The sequence below is a fragment of the Protopterus annectens genome, chromosome 6.part0 (assembly GCF_019279795.1).
Source record: "Protopterus annectens isolate FY-2018-M chromosome 6.part0, PAN1.0, whole genome shotgun sequence".
Lineage (NCBI taxonomy): Eukaryota > Metazoa > Chordata > Ceratodontiformes > Protopteridae > Protopterus > Protopterus annectens.
This window is the reverse complement of record NC_056737.1, coordinates 1,364,836,290-1,364,864,097: the sequence shown is the minus strand read 5'-3', so window position 1 is coordinate 1,364,864,097 and position 27,808 is coordinate 1,364,836,290. Positions and strand designations below refer to the sequence as shown.

Sequence of the window (27,808 nt, the reverse complement as noted above, 5' to 3'; positions counted from 1 at the left end):
CCTCTCCTTCCTCTGTCTGTGTGGTGCACCTGAGGTGTGGGCATGCAATGGAACATGCATCATTTCAGCTTGCTTCTGCAGCTCAGCAATGTCCCAACCTTATTCCCCTCTTAGAGCTATGCCACTTCCCCGTGTTAGCTTCTCTGACTTCTACCAGAGATTGGTGACTGGGGAATACTAACACAATCCATCTCCTCCCCTGGGATAGGCATGCCTTTCTCTCCCTACTCTCTGTCAGTCCCCAGAAGTGCTAGTCAAACCTATGTTGGCTAGGTTATAGTCAGAGCTTTATCCCTGTATGGTACCTGAGTGGCCTACTCAGACAGAAACCTAAAAGTTTGAATCCTCAAGGCTGGTATTTGCCTAAGGATTCAGTGAATGGATTTTCCATTGAAGTGCTTTGAATTCTGACTATGCATGACCCATAATTCCAGTAAGTCACCATGCCATTTCAGAAAATGCACAGACAATCTCAGTTGTAAACCCACTAATTTTTAGGGAGAACCTAGGAGTACTATCTGATTAAGTAGTGTGATCAGAGTCACCCAGCAGATAGGGATAACCCAAGAACACTAAATAGTTTGCTCTGCGCCATATAGTAGGCAAACAACAGTAGAAAGTATTAAGTCCTATACCGTTGACTACAGAAAGCAGCAGATTAACAGCTTGGAACCTTAATCCTCTGCATCAACTGCCAGACTCTCATTAACTTATTTTCTGAAAGAAGTACTGAGGAATTGGTTATTAAAATAATATTTAAAATTTGTCCCTTCTAGGCCTTTGCTCTCACATTAATTTTGGCTTTGTCCCAAATTCCTGAGCAAAAAATCTGAGGAGTATTTCTGTCTGTTCCTTGTGAAATGTGTGGCTTTCGGAAAAATTGATGTGGATTCTAGTCTGTAAATAACAAGCATGTATGCTTCAGACTTTATCCTTTAGAAATGGTGCTAATGCAAATGTTATTGTTCTAGCAGCTTTCTCAGTATATTAACAAATATTTTAAAATCTGTTCCTGATTTTTGTGAACTTCTCTCAGATTCTTGAGCTAAGAGGATGGGAGTGCATGGAGGTACAATACAATGCAAGGTACGATTCTCATAGCAGGGCGATGAAATGCACTTCAGTCGTTATTTATGTATTTGCTCATTCATTTAATCACCAGTGAACATCTGAGTGTATGCAATCATACGTAGGGCTGTAATTGGTCATGAGTGTGTTTAAATACTTTCTGCTACCCAGAGCAGTTACGGTGTAAATAAAGGAATCAGTTGTAATAAACTGTAGCATCATCGTATGACCCTGTTCTGTGGGTATGATCCTTGAGTACATTATTTTGTTGACTGGCAATGTGTTTTATTATTTGGCTTTGAATAAACTAAACAGCATGGAATCTGCAAATTTGACGCTATGAATGCAATTATAATGTAACTTCTTTTGTCAAGCATACTGTGATTATCCCACAGCCTCTGTTTGTCTACTGTGTAACTCTGGCGTAGTCACTTCAGCAGACAGTGCGCCTGAAAAGAAGCAGTTGTCTAGTAAGCTATCCCAATCTGTTGGTAGCATTATCCATTTGTTTTTGAATTGCTGTTCCCTTCAAATAGCTGATCATCATGTTTCACTGTGCTATATCACTGCAAAATCGTAGTATGTTTCTTTCAGTTTAAGAGGCTAACGGAAGCATTTTCAATAAATGAGTTTCAAGGGAAGAGAAGTTTACTGTTCATGTTATCTATTTCCAGTGTGGGAATGTTTTGTTTTGTTCACCAAGTGGCTGTCGGTGTGTTTGCTGTAAAATTTTTAATAGCAGATTTAAATTAAATGCAAATCTGGTTGTTGTAAAAGTAAAGAAGTAAATAGTATGCAGACTGTGATAGGTTTGAACAGTGCTTATGGTAACTGAGGAGAAACAGCCAAGTAATGGCATATTGATATGGCTGCAAGCAGGGGCCCAGTCCATTACCCTGTCTAGGGCCCCATTTGACCATGATCTGATTCTGCTTGAAGGGCTAGTTAGAAACCTTACCCACTGAGTCACCATGGTGCTGCTATGTTACTGTCCATGTAAACTCCTTCAGCAGAGTCATGATGCCTTTGCCTTTTGCCTTCCAAATAAATAAAGATTTACAAAAATTACTCTTTGTAAATGTATTTTTAAAAATTCTTGTACCAATCAAATTACATGTGATAATGGATCCAAAGGAAACACATTTCACTGTATAAGCATCAATGTAATATACCCTAAGCATTCTTAATAGGTACAGCATCTGCCTATATTTGGCAACTCAGTATACATATCACATTAAAACTAACTGATTTAAATCCACTTTTAGACTCCAACTCTGTATGGTATAAACCTTTAGAAGAATTTTTGTTTCAAGGCAATCTTCTGATCTCACATCCCACCTCAATTAATACTTGAACAGCAAGCATACTAAGGAACAAATCAGTTTTCCACATAATATCTTATTACAGTGAAACATAGCCTTACTTTCTGGTTATTTCTTTCACGATTTCCAAGTAATATAACCCTCCTACTGTCAACATTCCATTTTTTTCTTTTCTCTTGGTTTATCCTGTCTGCCATTGTATAGCAGTAAAAATATAGACCACTATATACACAACATGACAGGAATCACAAGAAAAGTGTTAGTAGTGAATTTTACTCCTTTAATATATGTACCATGTAAATGAACTGCATATTTATGTATTTTGCACCAACAGCAGTCGAAGATGCCTTTTTCTTTCCATATTTTTGTTTTCATTTTTCCATCATACTGTCTGCCAATGTGTCCTAAGTGTTTCTACTTTGCTAGATAAACATCCATTTTTAGAATGTACCATCCTTCTTAAATGGAGGGGTATTACAAGTAGTGATGAAGAAAAGAATGAAGCCGGGCTTTGTACACACTATCTCTCTCCATTACTTAGAAGTTGGTCATCTTCTGAAAATTTATGTCTTGAAGTTTAGATTTTAAACTTTCTTAATTAGGAAAAATTTCCTTTCATCTGATGTGTTAGTCGTCACTGTATAATTCTCCACAAACAGAGTTTTATTAAACTTTGAAAGAGGTAGCTACTGGCAGGTAAAAAGATCTATAGATTCTACTTCATTTACCATTTATTCATCTAAAATCTCTTGTTGAATCAGTCAGTCAAACTAAGATACTCGGAGTCATCACAGACAATGACCTCAAACTTGATAAATACCTAGCCCTTGTCATCAAAAAGTACACTTCAAACTTGGCTTATCGTACAGAATAATGCCGTTTCTGTGGCTCATTATACAGAATAAAGCCCTTTCTAACTAACTCCACCAGACTTGCCATCAATAGAACCCATCCCTTATCTACCCTTTTATATGCTTCACCTATATTCACTAACTTAAGAAAGTGTGACTTAACTAAACTAGAATTCTGTTATTATAAAGTAGCCAGATTTGCCTCCAACCACCCTGCAAGGACTCATCACTGTAATGTTCTACATCAAAATGATTGGCTGGAACTTCCCAACCTGTTGACCTTTAACCAACTTGTACTGATTCATTCCTCTGTGTTCCACCCTGAAAACTGCCCTTCTGTTGGTAATCTAGCTCAGCCCTATTCTTGCAGTAGAACCCTAAAGTCCTCTAATAAACTTTTCTTGAAAGTCTATAAATCTAATAATAGTTACGGAGATTCCCTACACTCAAGTAAAGTTGCCAAAACTTTGAATGCAATACCCCAAAATATAGTAAACACAAACAATGTTTCTAAATTCAAACAACTATTAAGGGAGCACTTCAATAACACATGGCTTTGCTCATGTACAAAACCTGATTAATAAATACTAGCACAGCCCTGACTAGCTCACTCCTCTATTTGCTAGCTCTATCCTTTCTTTCCTTAGCTAGCTTCTCCTTGCCTGATTTCTATAGCTTCTCTCCACCCCTACTTTTTTCTACCGTCTTTTTGTATCTGCCTGTCAATTCCACTCCTTTCTCTTGCTTATTCTCTTTTCAGCTTGACCTATAAATCTATTTACTCTGTTTTACCTTGTCTACATTTTCATCCATGCAGCTTCTAGTACTTTAAGCTTCCTTAATTCTCTGTACATGTCTCGAATATGTATGTGTTTTGTATTGTACACATTACGCATCTTTCATATTTTACACTCTATATGTTTATTTTATGTTTTATTTTTGTATACCGTATGTTTTTCTCTGTCTTTTGTACTTACTTCAGTTATGTATTTGTGGAGCTTTTCTACCTGGGCCTTCACTGAAAAAGGGTCATCATAGGCCCAGTCGGACACTCCCAGTAAATAATTGTAAATAAATAAAAACTACTACTACTACTACTGGTATCTGCTGTTTTCTGCTTTAAATAAAGCTCCCTTATACTCTCTCTGAATAGTTGACAGTTTTTGTGCTCACCTGTGATGTTCACCATACAACAAAATCTTTGTTTTGAATCTGTTCAATAAAAGCACCAACACTTTCTGTTTTCCTTTATAGACAAAGTGGAGGTCCTCAATAAAATGACTGCAAAAAGTAATAAAAAATCTGTATTGTCAAAAAGCAGTTTTTTTAAAAGCATATAAATATTGCTAATAGGTATTAAAATTAATGTTGACATGTAGTGCCACTTTGCTGTATCATCCATCCATCCACAACCCCTTTTTCCCATATTTGCTCATTGTGTTGGGCTGTCACGTCAGCACTGACAGTTATCTAGAGCCAATGTTCACGCCATCGGGTGGCTAGCATTGCCACAGTTGTTCTTCCATACCACACATACACTCACAACTACTGTCAGTTTAGAGCGGCCAATCCACCTACTACATGGCTTTAGAATGTGGGAGGAAACCAGAGCATCCAGAGGAAACCATGTGAACAAAAGTAGGACATGCAGACTCCACACAGAAGGCATACCACCTGAGAATCGAACTGGAGAACCTCTTGCTGTTAGGCATTAGCACTGCCTGCTCAGCTAAAGTTAACTGAAAATTAAAAGTCTGATTAAACAAACAATAGTTAGAAATTAGCCAGAAATTAAGATGTAATTAAACGTAGTTAGAACTTAAACTTTCCTCAATTAGCTCAGCTGTAGTATGTAGACCTATTTTGTGTTTCATTTGATATACAGAGTCTACAGACCTCTACAGTAATCCAGTAAAAATCGTGTTGCCATTTAATAACATTTACTTTTGTAGTAAATGCCATCTTTCATACTCTAAGTACAAACTGGGAGTTAAGAACTACTAAACACACTAAAAATAGTATCCAACAGGCTCCAAGTAGTGGAAACTGTATTTTCTTCCCTGTGGTACAGCAACTTCATCAGATAGTAACAGAAACTCTTCTTTCTCTCAAATTTAAATAGTTGACCAGGTCACATGATGCTAAAATCAGCTGGTAACTACATCACAACACATTCCCAACATACAAAGGTTTTTTTACAAATATCAAATTAAAATTAGTCAAATTTACACATATACACACAAGTACTTCCCATGTGTTTAACCTAACAACACAATAAAATCAATCAATAAAAAAGAATATGTGTGCACACACACACATACATATATATATATATATATATATATATATATATATATATATATATATAATATATATATATATATATACACACACACTTAAGGCACATTTCTTTATATTGTGTTGTTGTTATTATTGTTTGTTTAAAATGACAAAAAAACCCGTTATTCACTTTCTTCATATTAAAATTATAATTTATAATCCACAATAGGCAAGTCTAAAACTCGCCTTCATCTTTTTAAGCTTCTAAGTTTTAGTAAACAGGCTATGTTGCAGGCATCATTGAGCCCTGGACTCGAGAATGCGTTAAGTCTAAGTTGCCACGCTATTTCTCGTTCTTCTAGTAGTAAGTTGAACGGGCCACCTCGGGAATCTACCTGTACTTGGTCAATTGCTTTAAATAGAAACCTATGGCCTCTACTTAAGGCTGAATGTCTTGCCAATGAGTTGTCATTTTTATTTGTATCTCTTGGGTGTCAAAGGAAAAAACTTCAAAGACCAATAGACGTAAGGTTCAGTTAAGGCACTTTTAATTTACTTGCCGCAAAGAGACAAAAACATGCAAATACATGGATTTGTCTATTAACAGGAAGTATGTTCATTCTTGTACTGTTTTACAAGACATGGCCTTCTAAGCTGATGTAATCAAACACAACTTTTAGCATTGTTCTACAGCAGATGTTACTCAGATTTTCTGCTGACATGACTAGATTTGTGAGAAACTTTTGAGAAAAACAACCTGGCCTTGGTGACCATTAATCAGTTTACAAGCCTCTATTGTACAGTGTTACTTTTCAAGGTACTCTTCTTATTCAGATACAAGCAAATGCTTATTGCAGTTCATATTTTCAAACAGGCTTTGTCCTAATTATCTGTAACTTCTACAGCTGTGTATTTTCTCACAGCACAAAACGGAACTTCTTGTCTAAGCTTCATACAAGTAGTATTGTTCTATTCATTATTTTCCAAACGCAAGCAGAAATCACCTGCTTCTCAGTAAATTTCCAAGGCACAAGCAAGATTTTAGCTAACAATACAAGGTCAGAAAGCAACTGCAGTTTGTACAGATTTATGCAGTATGAAATAGAATAAATGTGTTAACCCTTTTCAAGCTCTAAATGCACTAAGCATATTACTAATACACACATTAATACATATTTTTCTGACATTTCCCCCCTTTTAATACTTTTATTCTACTTTCAAAATAAGCATAAACAGTTTGTTTTCTTCTCCTAACCTCCTCCACTCACGATTTGCAGTTGAGAGTCATTCAATTTAAACTTATGAAAGCATTCTCAGTCTTTTACCAGTTCTTTAAACTCAGTACTTTGATATAAGGTTTCAGAAACTGACATGTCTACAAGGTCTTTAATCAGTCTTTTCATGCAGGGAATACCACAACAAACACATACTCCCAGTAGGAGCATACCTACACAAATGGCAATCAGGATGTTCATTAGGATTGTACCCCACCCCCCAAACCATTTCTGGAAAAAGTCCATCAGTGGGTTTGGTCATGGCCGACACTTGCTGAATTACCTCAAGATGATTGTCTATCTCGTGTTTATGGTCAAGAATATATGAACAGCATTCTTCTTGAATTAAAGCGCAAGTACCAGCTCTCGCCGCTAGGGTGAAGTCGAGAGCCATGCGGTTCTGAAACACTACAGTTCTCATAGCATTCAGTTCATCAGTCACCAATTCGAGAGTGGAAAAAGTTGCATTACTCATTACTTCGAGAAGTTTTGACAGTTTTCTCAGCTCCCAGATCGATTTCACTGCTCCATATGCCGGTAATATGCCTGCCCACGATGTAACGCTATCACTCAAGTTCATATGTGTCAGTCCTTTGCCTATGGAATGATGGTCTTTCCAACGCGCATTGATTTGTCCCACTGGATTTACAGGTTTCTTGACGACCTCTCGGACATTTCGAATTTTTCCTCGAGGCAAAACTGCACTGTGTCATATGGCCGAAACCAGGTAACCCAAAAAACAAATGCCGGACCAATTCTCAGGTAACCATTTGTATGCCTTTCTGTCACACACAAAATAACAGTCCTCTACTTTAGTAGTAACCTTGCTATGAATATACACTCGCCCTGCATGAAACATTTTTCTATCAATTGTAGACAGCTGTTTATAAAGAACAGAATTATGTTTTACTTCATCAAGTGTTTCGTGCATCAATCCAAGAAATGAATCATAGTTTGTATTACAATAAAGATCTACATTGTTACCTTTAGTGTAACATCTATAAGGAACAGTCACATTGCAATTGCTCCAACCCACCTGAACAGTATCATTTTTATAAAAACACACAGTTACCTTTTGTGGAACAGACAAGTGCAATGCTATTTTATCTTGTGCTGTAATGGTTGAGGTATCATAAATCAAGTTCTCCCAGGTCTCATTGACCCCTAGGGGGACCGTAGTCATTAATAACCCCCCGTATGCTGTTGGCAAAGCTGTACAAATCCAGCAATTCGAAACATTGAAAGTCTCAGCATACACATATTTAATTGCCTGGTAAGTGTTAAAGTTTGGATGCCAGTTTATGAGTAACGCTTCACGTTTATTCAGTTCAGTCTGTGTGGCTGGGAAAAGAAAAGGCCACAACAAAAAGATTATTGTCACTAGTACAGTTAACAGGATGATTATGCAATACTTCTGAGGAAAGGGTTGTTCTGCATTCCTGTTTCTTCTGGACTCTATCATTTTTGCTCTTGGCATGTAACAAGATTTTTGTCCAGTTTAAAGTTTTTAACTAATTTACAGTGTGTCAGGTGGATCCAGGAGGCACGCTCCGTGATTTTGACTGCAGTGGGTGTTGACAAAAGCAATTGGTATGGACCTTCCCACTTTGGAGATGCTCAATTCTTCTTCTTAACTATCTTCAGCCAGATCCATGCTCCAGGGGACACTGCCACTTCTGACGGTCTGGTTCGTTCTTTATCTGAAACAGAATTTAACTGCAACAAATGTTTAGAATTTAAAAGGTTTTGCATATACTCAGCTAATGTACTGTCAGCTTCCTGGTCTGCGGGCATGAGAGATTTCCACTGAGGTATATAATAAGCCCTTCCAAAGAGTTTTTCGAAAGGAGTCAATCCTTTTGCATTTGGAACAGTTCTCATGCTCATCAGTGCCAGGGGCAGACAGTACACCCAATTTCTCTGTGTTTCCGTTATTAATTTTCTTAGCTTACTTTTTAAAATCCCATTATGCCTCTCTACTAGCCCTGCAGATTGAGGGTGATACGCACAATGATTTTTCAGAAAAATACCAAAATGTCTAAACTGTTGTATGGTTTGATTTGCGAAGTGTGTGCCGTTGTCACTGTAGATCCTTTCCGGAATGCCGAATCTAGGGATGATTTCTTTAACAAGAACTTTGGCCACAGCTGTAGCATCTGGATTTTTAGTCGGAAAGGCTTCCACCCATCTGGAAAACATATCTACAATGACAAGACAGTACTTCTTATTTTCACATTTATTCAACTCTATGAAATCCATACAGATAGTATGAAATGGATACGGTGGTGTAGGGAAACTCCCTTGCTTGGGCTTTAATGCCCCTTGTGCATGATGTTTATTACAAACGTGGCATAATGAACAAAATTTTTTAGAGTAGTTTGTAAATCCGTACGTTGTGAACACTTGGTTCACCAGCTGTACCATCCCCACTGTTGAGACATGGCACTGCCCATGGCTCAACAAAGCTGCATATCTAAACAAATTAGATGGCAATATCGGTTTTCTTTCTTTAGAGATGTACAGCCCCTTTTCAAGAATTGCTCCTCGTTTTATCCATTTTTGTTTTTCAGCTTGCGTAGTAAGTGTCTGCATTGTCTTTAACATTTCTAAGTCTAAAATCTCAGAGGGTTGTAATTCCTCATTCAAAAGAAATGCTTTTGAAACTGCCTGCTTTGCAGCTGTATCAGCCCTCGTATTACCTTTTGAAATCCTATCCTGTTGTTTGGTATGAGCTGTGCATTTACAAATAGCTACTTTCTGAGGTAACTGAATAGATTTTAAAAGATCTAAAATAAACAGATTGGTTTTGGGAGGGTGGCCTAATGGTTAAGGTGTTTGCCTTACAAACACAAGGTGCAGGGTTTGAGTCTCACAAGGGATAATTGGCTAAGCTTAAAATGGCTCAAAAGGGCAGTTAGCTTAGTACTAACCTATGAACCTATGAACCTATAAACTGTGCATGATTAATTGGTTTGCCAGTAGATGTTATCTTTCCTCGATTTTTCCACTGTTGCGCAAAAACATGTACAGTAGAAAAAGCATACTTGCTGTCAGTAAAAATGTTCACACATTTACCCTTTGCTAAGGTACATCCTTGTGTCAAGGCAATCAATTCTGCTGCCTGTGCAAATAAATTAAGTGGTAAAGATTTCGCTTCTGTAATGTCAGTATCAGAAACTACTGCATATCCTACTATGTTCTGTCCTGCAGGACCCCTTTTGCACGAGCCATCCACGTAGTATGTCACCTCGGCATCATCCAAGGGAACAGCCGTAAGATCTTTTCTAGACAGTGTCTTTTGCTTAATCACCTGCAGGCAGCTGTGTGGTGTGCCATCTGCAGGGGTTGGGAGCAAGGTAGAAGGGTTCAAAGTCATACATCATTCAATTGTCATATGAGGGTGGCTCAACAGTATAGTCATACAGGAAAGATGCCTAGCAGGGGAAAGATATGCTACCTTCTCTTGCAGTAAAATAATTGCGACTGCATGAGGCACTCTCAATGTGAGAGGGTGGAACAACACTACTGAGGCCGAAGCCTGTACTGCCATTGCAGCTGCAACTACTGCTTGTACACAGTGAGGTAAACACCGTGCCACTGGGTCCTGTTGTGATGAATAATAAGCAATAGGGCGTTGCTTGTCCCCATGCTGCTGTGTTAACACTGATGTAATATAACCCTGCTTACAATCTACAGTTTGGAAAAAACGTTTATGATAGTTTGGTAATCCCAAAACTAACGAGGACGCTATTAACTGTTTCAGTTTGCAGAAAGCAGATTCTGCTTCTGGTGTCCATTGTAACAAATCCTGTACTGCCATAGGCTTTTTATAAATCAGGTTAGTCAGCGGTGCAGATTCCAAGGCATAGTTTGGAATCCAACTCCAACAAAAATTAGTTGTACCCAGGAAGGACATAATTTCCTTCTTGGTGGTGATTTTTGGTGCTTGCAAAATCGCTATTTTTCTGTCCTCATCTAATGTCCTACCCTCCTTGGATATTACATATCCTAGGTATTTAACTTGTTTTTTCCAAAGCTGCAGTTTATTTTTGTTTACTTTATGTCCTTCAGTGGCTAAAAATTGTAATAGCGCTATAGTATCTTCATTACAATCTTGCTGGGTGGGGGATGCCAGCAGGATATCATCAACATAAAGCAAAATCTGACTGCCTCTTGGTGGGGTAAATCCCGCCAAGTTGCTTGCCATTTCTTGTGAGAATATTGTTGGACTTTCACAATACCCCTGTGGTAGTCGTGTATATCTATACCTTTTCCCCCTGAAATGTGAATGCAAACCAGTGCTGACTGTCAGGGTGTATCGGTATAGAAAAGAACGCATTGCTGATATATTTCTGTTGAGGTTTTAAATCATTCAACAGGGTGTGTGGGTCTGGCACCGTAGGTGCCCTTGGTATTACTGCGTCATTTACAGCTTGTAAATCTTGGACCATACGCCATTCTCCATTTGCTTTCTTAACAGGAAATAAGGGTGTGTTACATGGTGAATCAGGAGATTCCACCAGCACCCCTTCCTTAAGTAAAGCAGCTATAATAGGTTTGATTCCTATCGCTGCATCTTTTCTTAGGGGATACTGTCTTTTTTGTGGTCTAAATGCTGATTTTTGGCATTATAGTAACTGGTCCCGCTGTACGAATATGTCCTACATCTGATTTTCCTGTTGACCAAAGAATTTCTGGTATATTCTGTAAGGCATTCTCTTCCTCCTTCAGTAGGAGTGCTAATCAGCTGTCCTTGCTAGACTGCAAGTGTACAGGTGGGTGGGTCTGAGTTATCCATTTCAACTTCTGCATTTGTATTCCCTGTTCTGACAGTTCTAACTCTGTTTTTCCCATCTCGTGACTTTTTCTCCTAAGTCTACCCATTTTACATTCTTGTCCTTAGTTAAGCTAACATGTGGAAATCGATTAGATTTACAGAGTGCAAAGAACTCCTGGGGCAATGAACAGCTGGCTACACTGTCCCCTTCTGTGTCCCAGTACAGATTACGTAATATCAATCTGTTTGCACAATTTCCAAACAATTCTTGCTCATATTCCTTATCAGGTCCTGGTGTGTTACAATAATACAGAGTACAGTGCAACAAATGCTGTTTATCACTGTCAAGGAAGGGGAAGTTGCTGATGGCTACATTCATCAGTTCTTCGGTCACTGCCCCTGGACCAGTCGTAACCAAGTCCTGGCTGTACCAATAACATGTTTTACCCTCCGTTTGCACTGCAAAGGTATCAATTTGTCGCTGTGCTTCCATACCCTGCATAGTCGGAGCTACTGCTATACCAAATAGCTGCATAAGGTCTCTGCCCAAGAGGTTTACTGGGCATTTTGCAGAAACAACAATTTTGCTTTTCTGGGTCAATCCTGAAACAGGATCAGTTATTGCAATATTATGGGAGAGGGGCTCCTGATACAGCTGTCCATTAGCTGCTTTCACTAGTATGTAATCAGGTGACTCTGAGTTCTCTGACAGTTTGGAGGGATGTATCAGGGTCCGTGATGCCCCTGAGTCACACAAGAATCTGACTTCCCTCCCTTCTACCAGGAGTGTAACTTCTGGTTTTGTGTCTGCTAAATAGAGCTCTAAGCTCAATAGAGCCAAATCCAATATTTCATTTTCTTCGCTGTCCGTGACTTCCTGCACTTCCTCTATTTCCTCTGTCACATTCTCTACTCCCTCTATCACATTCTCATTTGTCCTTTCTCTGCTATCCCCTTCTAGTGATTCCTGACTATCATATAGTCAGTCCTCACCCTCCTTATCTTCCGTGGTTGCTTTCTTGTTTTTCTTGCAATCCCTTGCCAAGTGCCCCTTTTTACTGCATTTAAAACATTCACCCCTTTTCTTTCACCCTTCAAAGTCCTCTGATCGTTGAACAGATTGTTTGTTTCCCTGGGCATTTCTCTTGCCCTTTTTTCTGGGCTGTACTACATAAACTTCTGCTCCATCTTCCACAGAAAATACTTGGGCTTTCTTATTCTTTTTGCTATTAAAATGCCTTTCGGCATGCCTAGCATATTCAAGTAATGACTGTAATCTGCTTGTACGATGATCTACCATGTGCTTTGTAATAAAGCTGCTTATGGGTGCAATACTGCCTTTCAAAAATGCATTCTTTAACTGCTGCTCATATGGGGAATAATGTGTCTGATCTTCAGGAACCTGCATTCCACAGTGGTTATTAAAACATTCTAATAGTCTGGCATAATATCTATCAATAGCTTCACCTTCCTGCTGGATGCATTGATTAATGCAAGTCCAGTCTGCCCTAGGCTTCCATTTCTCAGAGATTCGGTCTGTAAGACCTTTCACTCTGTTGTCTAATTCTGCGCTACTATGTGGGAAGGGCCTGAGCGTAGCGTCACGGGGATTCCAGTCGCCACTAATCATGTGCCAATCTGGTCCCACAATTTGTCTGACTACTTTTTCTACCTCTTCTCCGTTTAAATTATAACTTAGCCTCATTCCTTGCAAATCGTCTAAGAACTTTCTAAAATTAACTTTTGGATGGGAATTCCCTCAGTGGCTTTCCGGATGTCTTCCGGAGTCCAGGGTCTATACACTAGAATAGTTGGGTCCTGACCTTCTTGCCCTGCCTGAGGATTAGGTACTTCTATAAGTGGGCATATTTCTTCTTCACTCATAAATTGTGAATTTATACCCATTTGATATAACTTAATGTTTCCTTTTGAGTTTCCTGCCCGTGTTCGAGACCTGGTCTCGATGGGATCTCTAATAAACGGTTTCGCTTTTGTAGTGTCTCTACTCTCAGTGACAGCAGGATATCGCAGGGGTGGACTAACTTGTTCACTTGCCTCATATTCTGGTAAGGGAGGCGGAGGGGCTGATGCTATTACTAAGTTATTGTCCTCCTTATCTAAAAACATTGCTTTTGAATTATTATTCTTCTGTTCCCTTCGGTTTACTTCCTCAATCCACCTGTGTGCCTGAGGAATTCCTAATTGACGTTGCTTTTTTACCCGACCTCTAGAATCGGTTTTAAGCTGTGTGACCATTAATCCGTTTACAAGCCTGTATTGTACAGTGTTACTTTTCAAGGTACTCTTCTAATTCAGATACAAGCAAATGCTGATTGCAGTTCATATTTTCAAACAGGCTTTGTCCTAATTATCTGTAACTTCTACAACTGTGTATTTTCTCACAGCACAAAACGGAACTTCTTGTCTAAGCTTCATACAAGTAGTATTGTTCTATTCATTATTTTCCTAACGCAAGCAGAAATCACCTGCTTCTCAGTAAATTTCCAAGGCACAAGCAAGATTTTAGCTAACAATACAAGGTCAGAAAGCAACTGCAGTTTGTACAGATTTATGCAGTATGAAATAGAATAAATGTGTTAACCCTTTTCAGGCTCTAAATGCACTAAGCATATTACTAATACACACATTAATACATATTTTTCTGACAGTGGATATGTTCATATACTCTATCATGGAGCCTACGCTCCATTTTCCCCACATAAAATGCTAGACAAGCTAAACACTTAGCGACATACACAACTTGTTTGAAATTACAGTGAAATTTATACTTCAACCTATATTTACTCCCATTAATAGAAAATGTTTCACCTCCTTCCATGAATTTGCACATTTTACAACTACCACATATGGACATGCCTACATGTCTGTTTAAACTTGTCATTACCTTCCTTTCAAAGAGGTTTTTAAGATTAATACCTCTTCTGAAAACAAGCTTAGGTAACAGACCTAGTTTGTCCCCCAAGAATTTGTCATTAGTAATAAATTCCCAATTCTTATAAAGGATGAATCTCACTATCTCACTGTCCTTACTAAAAGTGGTGATGAAACTGGCTCTAAAATTACTATCATCTTTCTTGGCATTAAGTTGTTCGACATTGAAACCCCCATTTACCCTAGTAGTAAGGTTAGAACCATATTCAACATTGTTTTGTGATGTTACACCACCTAAAATTGGCTTAATCAAACCATTCTGTCTCTTATCGGTTACCTCAACTACTAAAGAATGGATAAGATGATTGGGGTAACCACGTTGTTGAAACATGGTACTCAAAAGTTCATATTCTTCACAGAAATCAGACTCATTAGTTGACACTTCACTATAGAGCGTTTTTGACAAAAAGGGTGACTGCTCAAAAAGTGAAGGAAAGAGTTACAATAAGTGTCCTTCCTAAAAACTTTTGACACATATCTGTTGTTGACTATATCTTTAGTCAACCTAATATCTAAGTAATCAATGATCACATTACTAAAATTAAATGTAAACTTGAAAAACTCAGTCGTAGAATTTAAATACGAAACAAATGTTTGGGCTTGTAATTTATCCCCATAAAAAATAACAAATATGTCATCCAAAAAGCATGTGTCAAGGGTAAATGGGAGTTTCAATGTCGAACAACTTAATGCCAAGAGAGGTGATGGTAATTTTAGAGCCCGTTTCACCACTTTTAGTAAGGACAGTGAGATAGTGAGATTTATCCTTTATAAGAATTGGAAATATATTACTAATGACAAATTCTTGACGGACATACTAGGTCTGTTACCAAAGCTTGTTTTCAGAAGAGGTATTAATCTTAAAAACCTCTTTGAAAGGAAGGTAATGAGAAGTTTAAACAGACATGTAGGCATGTCCATATGTGGTAGTTGTAAAATGTGCAAATTCATGGAAGGAGGTGAAACGTTTTCTATTAATGGGAGTAAATATAGGTTGAAGTATAAATTTCACTGTAATTCCAAACAAGTTGTGTATGTCGCTAGGTGTTTAGCTTGTCCAGCATTTTATGTGGGGAAAACAGACCATAGGCTCCGTGATAGAGTATACGAACATACCCACGTAATAGATACAAATAAAAATGACAACTCATTGGCAAGACATTCAGCCTTAAGTGGAGGCCATAGGTTTCTATTTAAAGCAATTGACCAATTACAGGTAGATTCCAGAGGTGGCCCGTTCAACTTATTACTAGAAGAACGAGAATTAGCGTGGCAATTTAGACTTAACGCATTCTCGAGTCCAGGGCTCAATGATGCCTGCAACATAGCCTGTTTACTAAAACTTAGAAGCTTAAAACGATGGAGAGTTTTAGACTTGCCTATTGTGGAATATAAATTATAATTTTAACATGAAGAAAGTGAATAACAGTTTTTTTTTGTCATTTTAAACAAACAATAACAACAACACAATATAAACAAATGTGTCTTAAGTGTGTATGTATGTATATATATATATATATATATATATATATATATATATATATGTGTATGTATGTGTCTACACACACGTTCTTTTTTATTGATTGATTTTTTTGTGTTGTTAGGTTAAACATGTGGGAAGTACTTGTGTGTATATGTGTACATTTGACTAATTTTAATTTTAATTTGATATTTGTAAAAAAATCTTTGTATGTTGGGAATGTGTTGTGATGTAGTTACCAACTGATTTTAGTATCATGTGACCTGGTCAACTATTTAAATTTGAGAGAAAGAAGAGTTTTTGTTACTATCTGATGAAGTTGCTGTACCACAGCAATGAAAAGCGCTTCATAGCAATAAATGTATACAGTTTTCACTACTTGGAGCCTGTTGGATATTATTTTTAGTATCTTTCATACTCTCTCACTCCCCCCCCCTCTCTCTCTCCAATTGAAAGACATTCACGTCAACAAAAGTTTCTATAACCTTTCCAGAAGAGTGACAGTATGGTAAGCAAAACTGCCTAGGACAGTCAGAAAAAAAACTTATATATCTTAGTGTGCGTAATCATTCTTGTGACAAACACTGAGCAATACATTTTGTAAAGGATCCAGTTGTTGGCGTCTTACCAATGCCTTTTAGTAGTTCCTCATTAAATTCTTTTAAGGGTTACAAGCAGAGCAATGTATTTTCATTTTCAATCAAAGCCAAACGTGCTGCTATATAATCCTCAGCATTCATAATTTCATGATTTCTCACTTGACTGCTTCTGCAAAATTTAGTCTAAGCTTTTATAAGTCTGCCAGTGAAAAACACTCATTTCTGGTGAAGAGGTCATTCAGTATAGTTTTTTGTGTACCTTTACTTCCACTTCTAATAACCTGAATAGCACTACTTCAAGCATACTGTTCAGCTCTTTGCTTTAGGATGAATAAAATAACTATTTGTTTTCAGCAGTGTAATATTACAGACGATAACAAAAATAGTTCCTTTGGTCAGACTTGAATACAAAGTCAATTCTTCTGTACCATAAAATGAAATTTAGCAAGCCCACATCTAAATTATGTGAAGCATTGCTCATATGCCGCTAATTACTAAAGTTTTTTTCCTGTAGTGAACTTTCAGAAAAGTATATACTAACACACAGTTTCTGACTAAAATCTTAAAATACCAACAGTCAAACATGTTAGGAATAAAAGAGGTGCCTTAAGACTGGTATAGTGTTTCTTCTTGTAAATAAATCTAAAAGATTAATACTTTTAATTAATGTCAAACGCAATTTAAATGCAATTTCTAGCAAAATGACAAAAAAAAAAACCCGTTAAAGAAACCTGGTCATGAGACAGAGCAGGAATAAAAGCTGCAAAGTTTTTAAGACTAGTACTGCATCTTGCATTGGAATGAAGTCCAAGAGAATAGGCATTCATAATTTCTTTTCCTTTCATCTCATCAGGGGATAACCACGTTTTGCAAAGTTTCCAAGTTTTATTGTCTTACAGATTTTAAATGGGTACTCCTCTCCTATCAGCCCCATCATTGAATATAGTGCCCCTTTACTATGCACAAATCCAAACATTGCTGGATTGAGAAGACCCTAGAGATTTCTAACTATGAAAATTAAAGACCTACAGTCCTTCAACTATCTTGATAGATTAGAAGACTTTCCTTATACTCAGTGGCCTTCTTGCTGCTACAGTGTGACCTGTGCCTCACATTTGAAGCCTTGAACAACCCATTCCTATTTAAACTCCTGTTTCTTCACATACCAGGGGATCTAGAAATGGCTATATTAGGGACCCAAATCTATGCCAACAAATAAACCTACTGAAGTGAATGGACCCTAACTCAATTTATTCTCACCCAGGTCAAGGAAAGCATTACCTTGGCTACCTTAAGGCTAGTCTTGATGATTGGCTGGGTTGACCTAAATTTACTCCAGCACTGTCATGCATGGTTCAAATTGATTTGGGAGTGAGTACTACTATATGCTTTAAAAAGGTGACATGAACTTTTAAATGTGCCTACTTAAAGATGTATATGGATAGGTATCTTATAGTCCCTGCAATCACATGTCTAAGATTGTTCCTATGTTCCTTTGCTCCCATGTACCATTTTTTCATGTTCCACCCTTCGGGTTGAAGTACTAGAATTTAATTTTTCAGTCATTGGGGCTAAGGTGCTAAGGATGTTTATTTCCTTTTCAGAATCATCATTTTATAAGTTCTCAAAATAGACTATGACTAGATTTCAGAGTATGAGCTAATCCTATGGATGACACAAGGGATCCTATTTGTATAATTTCTTGTTGCCATAGATATATTTTTGAATTAATTTGTTAACCAGGTAAACCCATTAATCACAAGCATTCCTTTTCAGGGTGACATGGGAGCACTGTCTGGTAAGTGACTAGCTCAGAGTCACACAGTAGACAAATGTAGAGTAATAGACTCCCAAACTCTGGAGTACAGAATGAAGCTAGGTAGTGGCTCATGAGTGCTAAACTTTTTGTTCCTCATTCTGTTGGATGCCCCCCAACTGTAAAAACAATAAACCTGTTTTGCATACCTCTCAACTGTCCAGAATTTTGCAGAATGTCCAGATTTTTGGCTAATAATTTTGATCTTTTTGTCATAAAATGTGTGAATTTCTGGAAAACCATAAAGACTGTAGTCACCAAAAAATGACAGACATTTGATTTTTAGATTTCATATATTTCAGAAAATGGATAGTAATGCATAACCTGTTGTTCTAGCACCTTTCTAAGTTTATATATAAAAGGCATATTTAAAATCTGTCCCTATGTTTGGGCCTTTGCCCCCCCCCAAATTATTTGTAACTTTTTAGGATCTTGTGTATCGTGCTTCATCAAGCCATCTATATGGCTTCTTTTCCCAAGCCACATTGTCTCCCACCAGAAGCAATAAAAACTCATTGTGCCATTCTATTAAAGACTGAATACTGACAAACTCCTCAAATACTATCTGCACTTAAGTCTCGCTTCCAGATACTGTAAGCGATCATACTCCCACCTGTATCATCAGGAAACAAACCAACATACTTAAAAATTATTGCTTTAATCAAGTCAGAAACTTTGCTAACTTCATCAAAGGGATCTTCATATCAAACCTAAGAATGAGAAATTGGAACCAGTTATTTACTGTTACAATAGATGAAGCTGTATTCAAAACTGAAATCCTCCAAACCTATAAAACTGCCAGAAGCCAAGTTAAACAGACCCAACAGAAAATAGTGTATAAACCTCCAAGAAACAAATCAGAATAATCCAAGATGCTTCTGGTCCACAATCAACCATCTTACTCACCCATGTCAATCAACCCAACCTTTTCCTACCAGCAACTCACAAACTGACAGGATAGCATCACAACTTAAGTCCTTCATTCAAACAATTGTCTCCCTAAAAAGCAGCAGCTCCGTCCCAATTTCACCACTTCTGCCACCAACTAACAAACCTCACAGAACCACCTTCACTTTCTAACCTATTCCCCCATTCACTATTGGAAAACTTCGCTTTCAATTAAAAACTACAGCACTTGCTCTAGACAACATACCACCTGAATATATCAAACTAGCTTCTCAGGTTTTAGCATACCCGTATTTCAGTCTAATAAATCGGTCAATCAGAGAACATTATGTTTCAGAATTGTGTAAAAAATCTTATGTCCTCTATCTCCACAAAGGGGATGCATCATCAGATTTGTTTAACCTCTGCCCAATAGCCATGCTACCTTCCCTTGTCAAAATAATAAAAAATGTATATAAGCCCAACTCCTCAAATATGTCTCTGATAACATCTAATTTCACACACACAGCATGGTTTTAGGCCTTATCACAACACCACAACAGCTTTAATTAGCTTCATAACTAATATTAGCTAACAAAGTAACCTAGGTAATCCAACCTCAACCATATTCCTTTATCTCTCAAAAGCATTTGACACTGTCAGCCGTGTAAATCTTATACAAAAATTACCCACCCTAGGACTAGGCTCCCACTCAATCAGCTGGTTTGCAAGCTCTCTCTCCATTAGCTCTCAGGTAGTTAAAATGTAAAATACACACTCATCCTTCCTGTCAGTCTCAGTAGAAATTCCCTAAGGATCTCTCCTAGAGCCACTACTCTTTAATATTTTCAACAACAACCTATATTTGGCAAGGAAATGTGCTGCCATTTTACAATATGCAAATCACTCAACACACATCTGCACAGCAAAAAAAAGCCTTCCTGAAGTATAATTTGTAGCCCAAGAATCTCTCTCTTCTATTAAAACATGGTTAACTAGCCTTTCTTGAACCCCCCCCAAAAAAATATATATAATGCTATTTACTTGTAAACAATATACTAGTGAAAATATTACTTCACCGTAACACTGGCCAGTAATACAAAAAATTGAACTAGTGCCCCACATCAAACTCTTAGGAGTCACATCAGACGAAAACCTAAAATTTGATCCCCATATAAAAGAAACTGTAAAAAAAACCCACCAAATGCAGGCTCCATTTATAGAGTCACTCTAAACATAAGCAAGCCCACACAGCAGTATATTGATTCAACCTATCTGCTCCCATAATTCTCAGCCTGCAAGCCTCTCTGTCTAACCTTCTGGAGTAATGCCATTGTAAGATAGTAGACTGTGCTCCTAATTCCCAGCGCAGCCCATCATGCCTTAAAAGAACTCTGCTAGCTAGAATTACTTCATACCCTAACCTCTCTCAACTAAATGTGATCCACAGACTCATCTTTAAACCAAAACTATATCCAGCACTAAGTAATATGAAACAGCTTTGCAAACAGGTCTTTCTGCTCCACAAATAAAATGTCTCTTCTTGTAACTCTCTCAAACAACCTAGCTGTGACTCTCTTTACACCTCATATGTTGCCAGACTATGGAGCAAAACACTCACAGATCTAAAACAGGCAAGCAGTTTAAATTCAACCCCAAACAATACTTTTGTGAGTCCTGGAGTCCTGGCTCTGCCCTTGCTTTTCTCCAGACAAACCTTTCCCTTACTTTCCTACCTTCTCACTAAATCCTGTACATACCCCAAGCTTGCTCCAGTTATGCCTGGCACTTTATATTCAGCTGGTGTATCGAATTCAGTCACTTCCTTTACTCCATGCCTTTCTCTGTCTTCTAAACTCTACTAGCTGACTGAGCCATATACAGTGAATTACCACCTCCCCACAATGGATAGCTTTTTTGTGTGCATTTGTCTTCCATTGGTATACACACAGACTGTACATTGTGTACATATAATATATATATATATATATATATATATATATATATATATATATATATAAAATATATATAGTGTATGCATATAATATATATATATCTATATGTATATAAAAATGTATTCCTCACAACTACTATTCTTATAGTGCACAACAGTTATCTTATACTTGTATGACATTTATACATCTCCGTAAGCAAAGTGCTTTGTACATTTTTGTAACCCAAGTCTATTGTATAATTTTTCTCCCCAAGCCTCCACCGAAAAGGGTTCATTTTCAGACTATCCTGGTAAAAAAAGCTGCGATTAACCCCTCCTTTCTCTTACTTTATTTCAAACCTGCACTTTGACCATAAAAGAGGCCTACTGCCCTGATATGATGATATATTTTATACTGATCTTACGTCGTGCTTTAAAACTGTAAGTAGTTTGCATTGTGTTTATGCTTAGGATACATTTGTTATGTGATTAGTGCTGTACTTTATTAAGTTTAAATCGATCGTACGTCATACTATATATTTGTTACTAATTATATGGTAATTATGTTTAGGATGTAAATGTGTGTGATTATTGTTAAACTTCATCTTTTTATCGATTGGAGCTTTTCTCGTTGGGTCTCCGATGAAAAAGGGCATCTGCTTAGTTGGACTAAGCCTTTCAAAAAATGGCAAAAATAAATCAATAAATAAATAAAAATAAAATGTTTTAGCTTTTGTTTCTTTTGAACAATTTAAGTTTTCTGTATGTCTGCTGTAGAGTATTTCTCCTTTATTTCTTGTTTATCTTACCCTTTTGTGGATTAGGTTTTGCTAAGATGGCCTACAATTCAGTATTTTCTCTTTCAGCTTTGCACACTACTATTATTAAGAATAGTAGACATTTTAAGCCAAACAATAGTACAGTTAAGTGGCAGCAGACATCACTGCTCCCAGAGGCGATTCTCATTTTCATTAGATGCTGTGGCTAGTAGTTTGTTGACACATTGACTTCTTGGAGTTAAGGTACTACCAATATTTACAGAAGTTCAGTTTGTAAATGAATGCATTTTTTTATGTAAAAACTGCTCATGATCCTTGAAAACTTCGTCACATTCAGTGCTTGATCAAACACAGTTACTAAGTCTGTTGCAGGCAGCGTCTATTCTCTTTCCATTAGGAAATATTCAAGTGACAATGACTCTTGAGTGTTTTATATTTGTAGATCAGCTAAAATACCAGCTGTCACTTCACAGATAGTGAAATATAACAGGAAAGAAATAGTGTGCTGGGAGTCATACTAAGGTTTGTTAAATGGTCATACGTATGTCTTTTTGATAGCTGGATGGTATGATTACATTTAGTAGTACCTGTCTGTGCCTTAACTTAAATGCCAGAAAATCTGATGGCTGGGAGGCAATATTTATTATTTTTTTTCAAATTCTGTTTTCAAACACTGATTCTTCAACCCACAACTTCTTCTTGTAAGATTCAAACTTATGGGCTTTTCAGGTTTTAAAGTAGAACCCGTCAGATGAGAGTTCAGTTGTTTGCAGCACTTTACAGAATGAATCTGTCATCCAGAAAAGCAGTCAAATTGTTTAACTCTTGTAGTACCTTCTGGTGTCAGTACTATGAATTACTGATTTCATAGACTATTTTTCTATGATTGCATCTAAATCTCATTAGTAGCAAAATGCTTAATAGACATTTTCACTTATTAATTTTCTAATAGAAGGGATTGATAAATGATTTAACTTTAGCTAAACCTTTACTTCAAATTGAGGTGTTAACTGGCCTGTCTCTCGGTAGTTGTACTGGTCATCTGTGTAAGTAGAGTTTTACAATAAAAACTTAGCAGTGTTTCTACACATTGTTTACTTACTTTCAGGATCCTTAATATTCTTTGCTGAAACTACTTTTTTATGTAGAATTGTGACCTTACTGTTTTTGTTAAAGCTTGGGATTATTTTAGATATGAACCAAGAAATAAGAAGTAGCACTTCAAAACACTGTAAATCCACAAAGCAAGTGCCAGGGAACGTTGAAACATGGTTCACAAAGTTTATTCCACCAAATGGCTTAAAAATCACAATAAATGTTTAAAAACCGACAGTATACAGTATTAACGCTCTTAACATCAATACTTCAGATATGCGTTTTCGTCCTTACACATTGGACTTCATCAGACAATGTACTTCGGTTAAAACACATTTAAATAGTAAATGAAATGAATTTAAACACATTTAAATAGTAAATGAAAACTGTAATTAAATATTTTAACAACAAAAACAAAATTCATGACAGTTTTTAACAAGGAATAAATAATAATGGTATATTTATAGTTTTTAATACAAGAACACTGATGCACTTTAACACGATAGGCATTAATATTCATGAACTATGTATTGTGATTGGTTTGTTTGCATTAATAGAGAAAGTTCTGTGGATAATTAATTTAATTAAATTCATTTCATTTACTATTTAAATGTGTTTTAACCGAAGTACATTGTCTGATGAAGTCCAATGTGTAAGGACGAAAACGCATATCTGAAGTATTGATGTTAAGAGCGTTAATACTGTATACTGTCGGTTTTTAAACATTTATTGTGATTTTTAAGCCATTTGGTGGAATAAACTTTGTGAACTGTGTTTCAACGTTCCCTGGCACTTGCTTTGTGGATTTACATTATTTTAGATATGGCTTCCCTTACCCTGCTGTTGACTTCCAGAGAGCTCCTGACAAACCCTAGATAATATAATGGACACCAGAAGGAAATAATGTGATATTTCAAAGACAAAAAAGGGTATGCTTAGAGAAGTTTAAGTTGTGTACCAGAACAAAGTAGAACGGAAGATGCTTAAGTTGTACTCTTCTTGTATAGATCACTCAACTGGCAGGAGTAAATTGAATAAGTAACGTTCTTGATGAGAGAAAAAAAGAATATTTATATGTTCTTTAATATTAGCTAAACTAATATGAATGTCATTGTCTTTTAGATTTTCTGTTGCTCATTCTGAAACAATTTGAATGTAAATGTGAGTTTCTTCATATCACAAGGTGGTGTTACAATGTTGGGCAACACAACAATATCACCTGTCATGATAGCAATGGAAAATTTTCATAGGCCCCTTGGTGTCAGAAGACATAAGCAGAGCAGTACAAAACTGTCCATAAAACAAGTTAAATACCTTTACTGAAGGGGACAGCCAAGTCATAGCCATATAGTAGAAGCATTTTCTCTCTTTTTTCTTTTAACTTTGTATTATTATTAACCATGTCATGATACATAAACCTGATAGTACTCCAAGCAATGCTATATATAAGCCAAAGTATGCATATTAATTTTGAAATGGCAGTATTGTTTCTCCAGTTCAAGGCTTTCTGCGCTTCACTTTTTAATGTTATGTCTCATTTGTTTCTTATTCATTTATAAAGACAGCATCCCTAGATATTAGAAAACTTGTTTGTATCATATACTGTTGCTGTGATCAATGCTTGCTGCGGACTGTAATTTTCCACTGCTTAATATAGCAATGCTTTACACACCTCACAGGATTGGTTAGGCTGCATTTTAATATGTAATGAATGCAAGTGATATAAAAAGGCCTCCCTCATATTATGCCTTGAGGCCATAAAGGTTCAAGAATGTCCCAGATGTTGCATAGTATTTTCTGTGGGACATCCAAGTGTTTAATCTAGTTGTAAAGGAGTTCTGTTCTCTGATGAAACTGATGTTAATAATTTATTCCATATGGCAAAGTATTACGTGAGGAGTAGTAAGTAAATCCCTTCTGTTCGTGTTACTGATTTTCTGCAGAAACTTCACATTCACTGTTGCTTGCAGTTTTAAATTTGGAAATGACCTCTGCACTTTATCATAAAAAGATGTGTAGTCTTGATTGAACCTTCTCTTAGAAACCATTATGTTGTGCTGTAAAGGTTATATACATTTTGGTTTTATAATGTAAGTTTCTCATGCCTTGTATAGACATTCTGGATATGCAATTAGAGTTTTGTATTGTTTGCATGTTTTTGACAAACTTGAAATTCTTTGAAATCTAATAGCATCACAATTTGAAAAAGAATAGAAGGCAGTATATTCTGGAGAAAACTGTGTCTGGTTCTAAACAATCTAGTAACAGCTGTTTCTGTTGTTGACTGGTTATCACAATGTTTTCCAAGTGCCTTTGATCCAACTGGTCCTTCATTCTTTATAAATAATTGACTGCTGGTAATTAAACCATCTATTTTATTTCTGATACTTTCTTTACATGGCAGCCATTGAGGAAAAGCTGTAAGGATGTTATTTAAGGTCCAGTTTGCATAATTGCATGTGTTTTTCTATAGTTAATTTTATTCTGAAAGTAGCAAATTGTTTTGCTTTATTCGTTTATTATTTTTTGACTAAGGCAGAGCAGTAAGCTAGCTGTTCTGTTTTTCAGGATCAGGCCAGGTGAGTACAAGTAAAGTAATACTGAAAGTGAAGATAAAAAAAAATACTAACCACAAACATTACTAAGAAAACACCATAGAAGACTAGTGATAAAGTTGAAGGTCTAACACCTAGGAAATAATATCATGTGATGCTTGGAAATACATAATATATTTGTGTCAGATAGTCCACCTGTATTGCAGTCATTTGAAAATGTATTAAAGGTATTTTTGAGTATTGTTAGAGGTGAAAACGGAGACTTAGAGTTAAATAACTGAGAACTAGTTACTGAGGAACACCAGTGCTTACTAGAGTACACTCTGATATGACCTAACACACAAACTCAGTTTTCATCCAGTAAGACGATTCTTTACTACCTTTTTATTGAAATGTTAGTTGTTTAGTAGTTACTTTCTCAATATTGCTCCAGTGTTGGGTTGTGCTGTGTTGAAAACATTTGATGGATTTAAATTTAACCAGAACACATGCAAATTCATATCCATAAATGTGTTAATAAATGCATAGAAATCAGTGTGGTTTGTCATAGATGGTTTCCTTTCATTAATTCATCCTGAAGTAAGCCCACAAAGTTTGAATAAATAGAGCATGGTTATGTGTTTGGCAGTCAGAGGACGGTAACTTCCACAGCAATATGTACTGTAGTAGTAGTAGAAATATCTGTGTAATAAAAGACTTATATGATGAGAAACTGAAGAATGTATGCACATTACATACTATATATCACATAAATTAGAGATTAAAGATTATAATAGGGTCACTGATCATAACAAGCATACTATGTGTTTGTGACGTAGATGTCAAGAAATTCACCTCTTAAACAAAGCTCAAGAGGTGAGTCTAGGCATCCATACTGATAACACACAATTCTTCATTACAACTGGAAAGACCTGATCATAATTCTTTGTAATACAGGGAAATTTGTCTTTTCTATGTATTACTAGCGAGTCAAAAATTAGATTAAAAAAAAGTGAAAAACAGTGGACGAGTGATTGACATCCTTACATATTCCATGTCTAACAGAAGCACTTGAATTCAGATTGTGTGCCTAGTTTAGCAGACAACAGGCAGAAATAGGAGTTAAAACAGATCTGTTTCATGTCCTGCTGCTACTGTTTTCTGGTCAGTGCTGCCTGCTTTTAGTGCAGACCTGACCTTAACAATGCATAGGGGGTGCTTAACAATTGTTAATCACCACTCTAAACATTGTTAAGTTCAGGTCTCGTGCTATAGCAGCGCTGAACCAGGATATAATTTAGGCACTTTTTGAGCATAATCAGCATGCTCCATGTACTTCATATGTTTGTGTTAGTGTGTGTGTGTGTGTGTGTGTGTGTGTGTTTGTGTGTGTGTTTCTAGACATGCATGTATTTATTTTTGCAAAGTCCTTGATATATAACTCTATTTGCATAAACACAGTGTGAAAAAATGTTCCATGCCATTATGTAGCCATAGCACTCCAAAAACTTGGAGAATCCAGTCGCATTTTTCTGACATTTGATTAAGAACTCTGATTCATATGCACAGACCTTTTGTGTAATCTCTTACTCAAATGGTTGGACCGCTCCATATATCAGTGCTTGCCTGCATTACAGAACCCTTATATGTTTTCTTGTATTTGTCCTTATCCTTTGTGTATGTGCGTTTAATATGGCTTCCAGTAGACTGGTTGCCACATGATTGCATAGTTTGTCATCAGATTATCCCAGGGATAACTCTACTGTACACTATTCTTTTAATTGTCTCTTACGGTATAGTGAATTGAGTTATGCCCGGTGTACAAAGTCCAGGGTGCTGCAAACTCAAGCCCTTAGTCTTTAATTTGCTGTATTCTTCAGTTTGCCAGAAGATTGTTGAGATGTCCAGAAAGGAAGTTGCTCCATCTCCTTAGGAGTACTGTTTCTAAGCTATGTCATGTCACTAAGTGCCTCACATTGTTTCTTCCCAAGGTAAAATAATGGGGAAGTGCCCATGAAATTATAAAGATGATGGTGTTATTTATGAAAGCTGTACTTTTGCTACAAAATTTCATGGATAATATAGAAAATGTTTTTAAATGGAAATATTTTTGATTAAAGATAGGACTCAAGTATGTAGTCTAGGTGTATTACAAATCTGTAA

At 36.7% G+C, this 27,808-nt stretch overlaps 1 protein-coding gene across 1 annotated transcript in view; it reads left to right on the top strand.

Moving 5' to 3' along the window:
• Nucleotides 1–27,808, top strand: part of ITGB5 (integrin subunit beta 5) — a 1,724,339-nt gene that overhangs the window by 926,254 nt on the left and 770,277 nt on the right. The gene's annotated exons all lie outside the window — the stretch shown is intronic.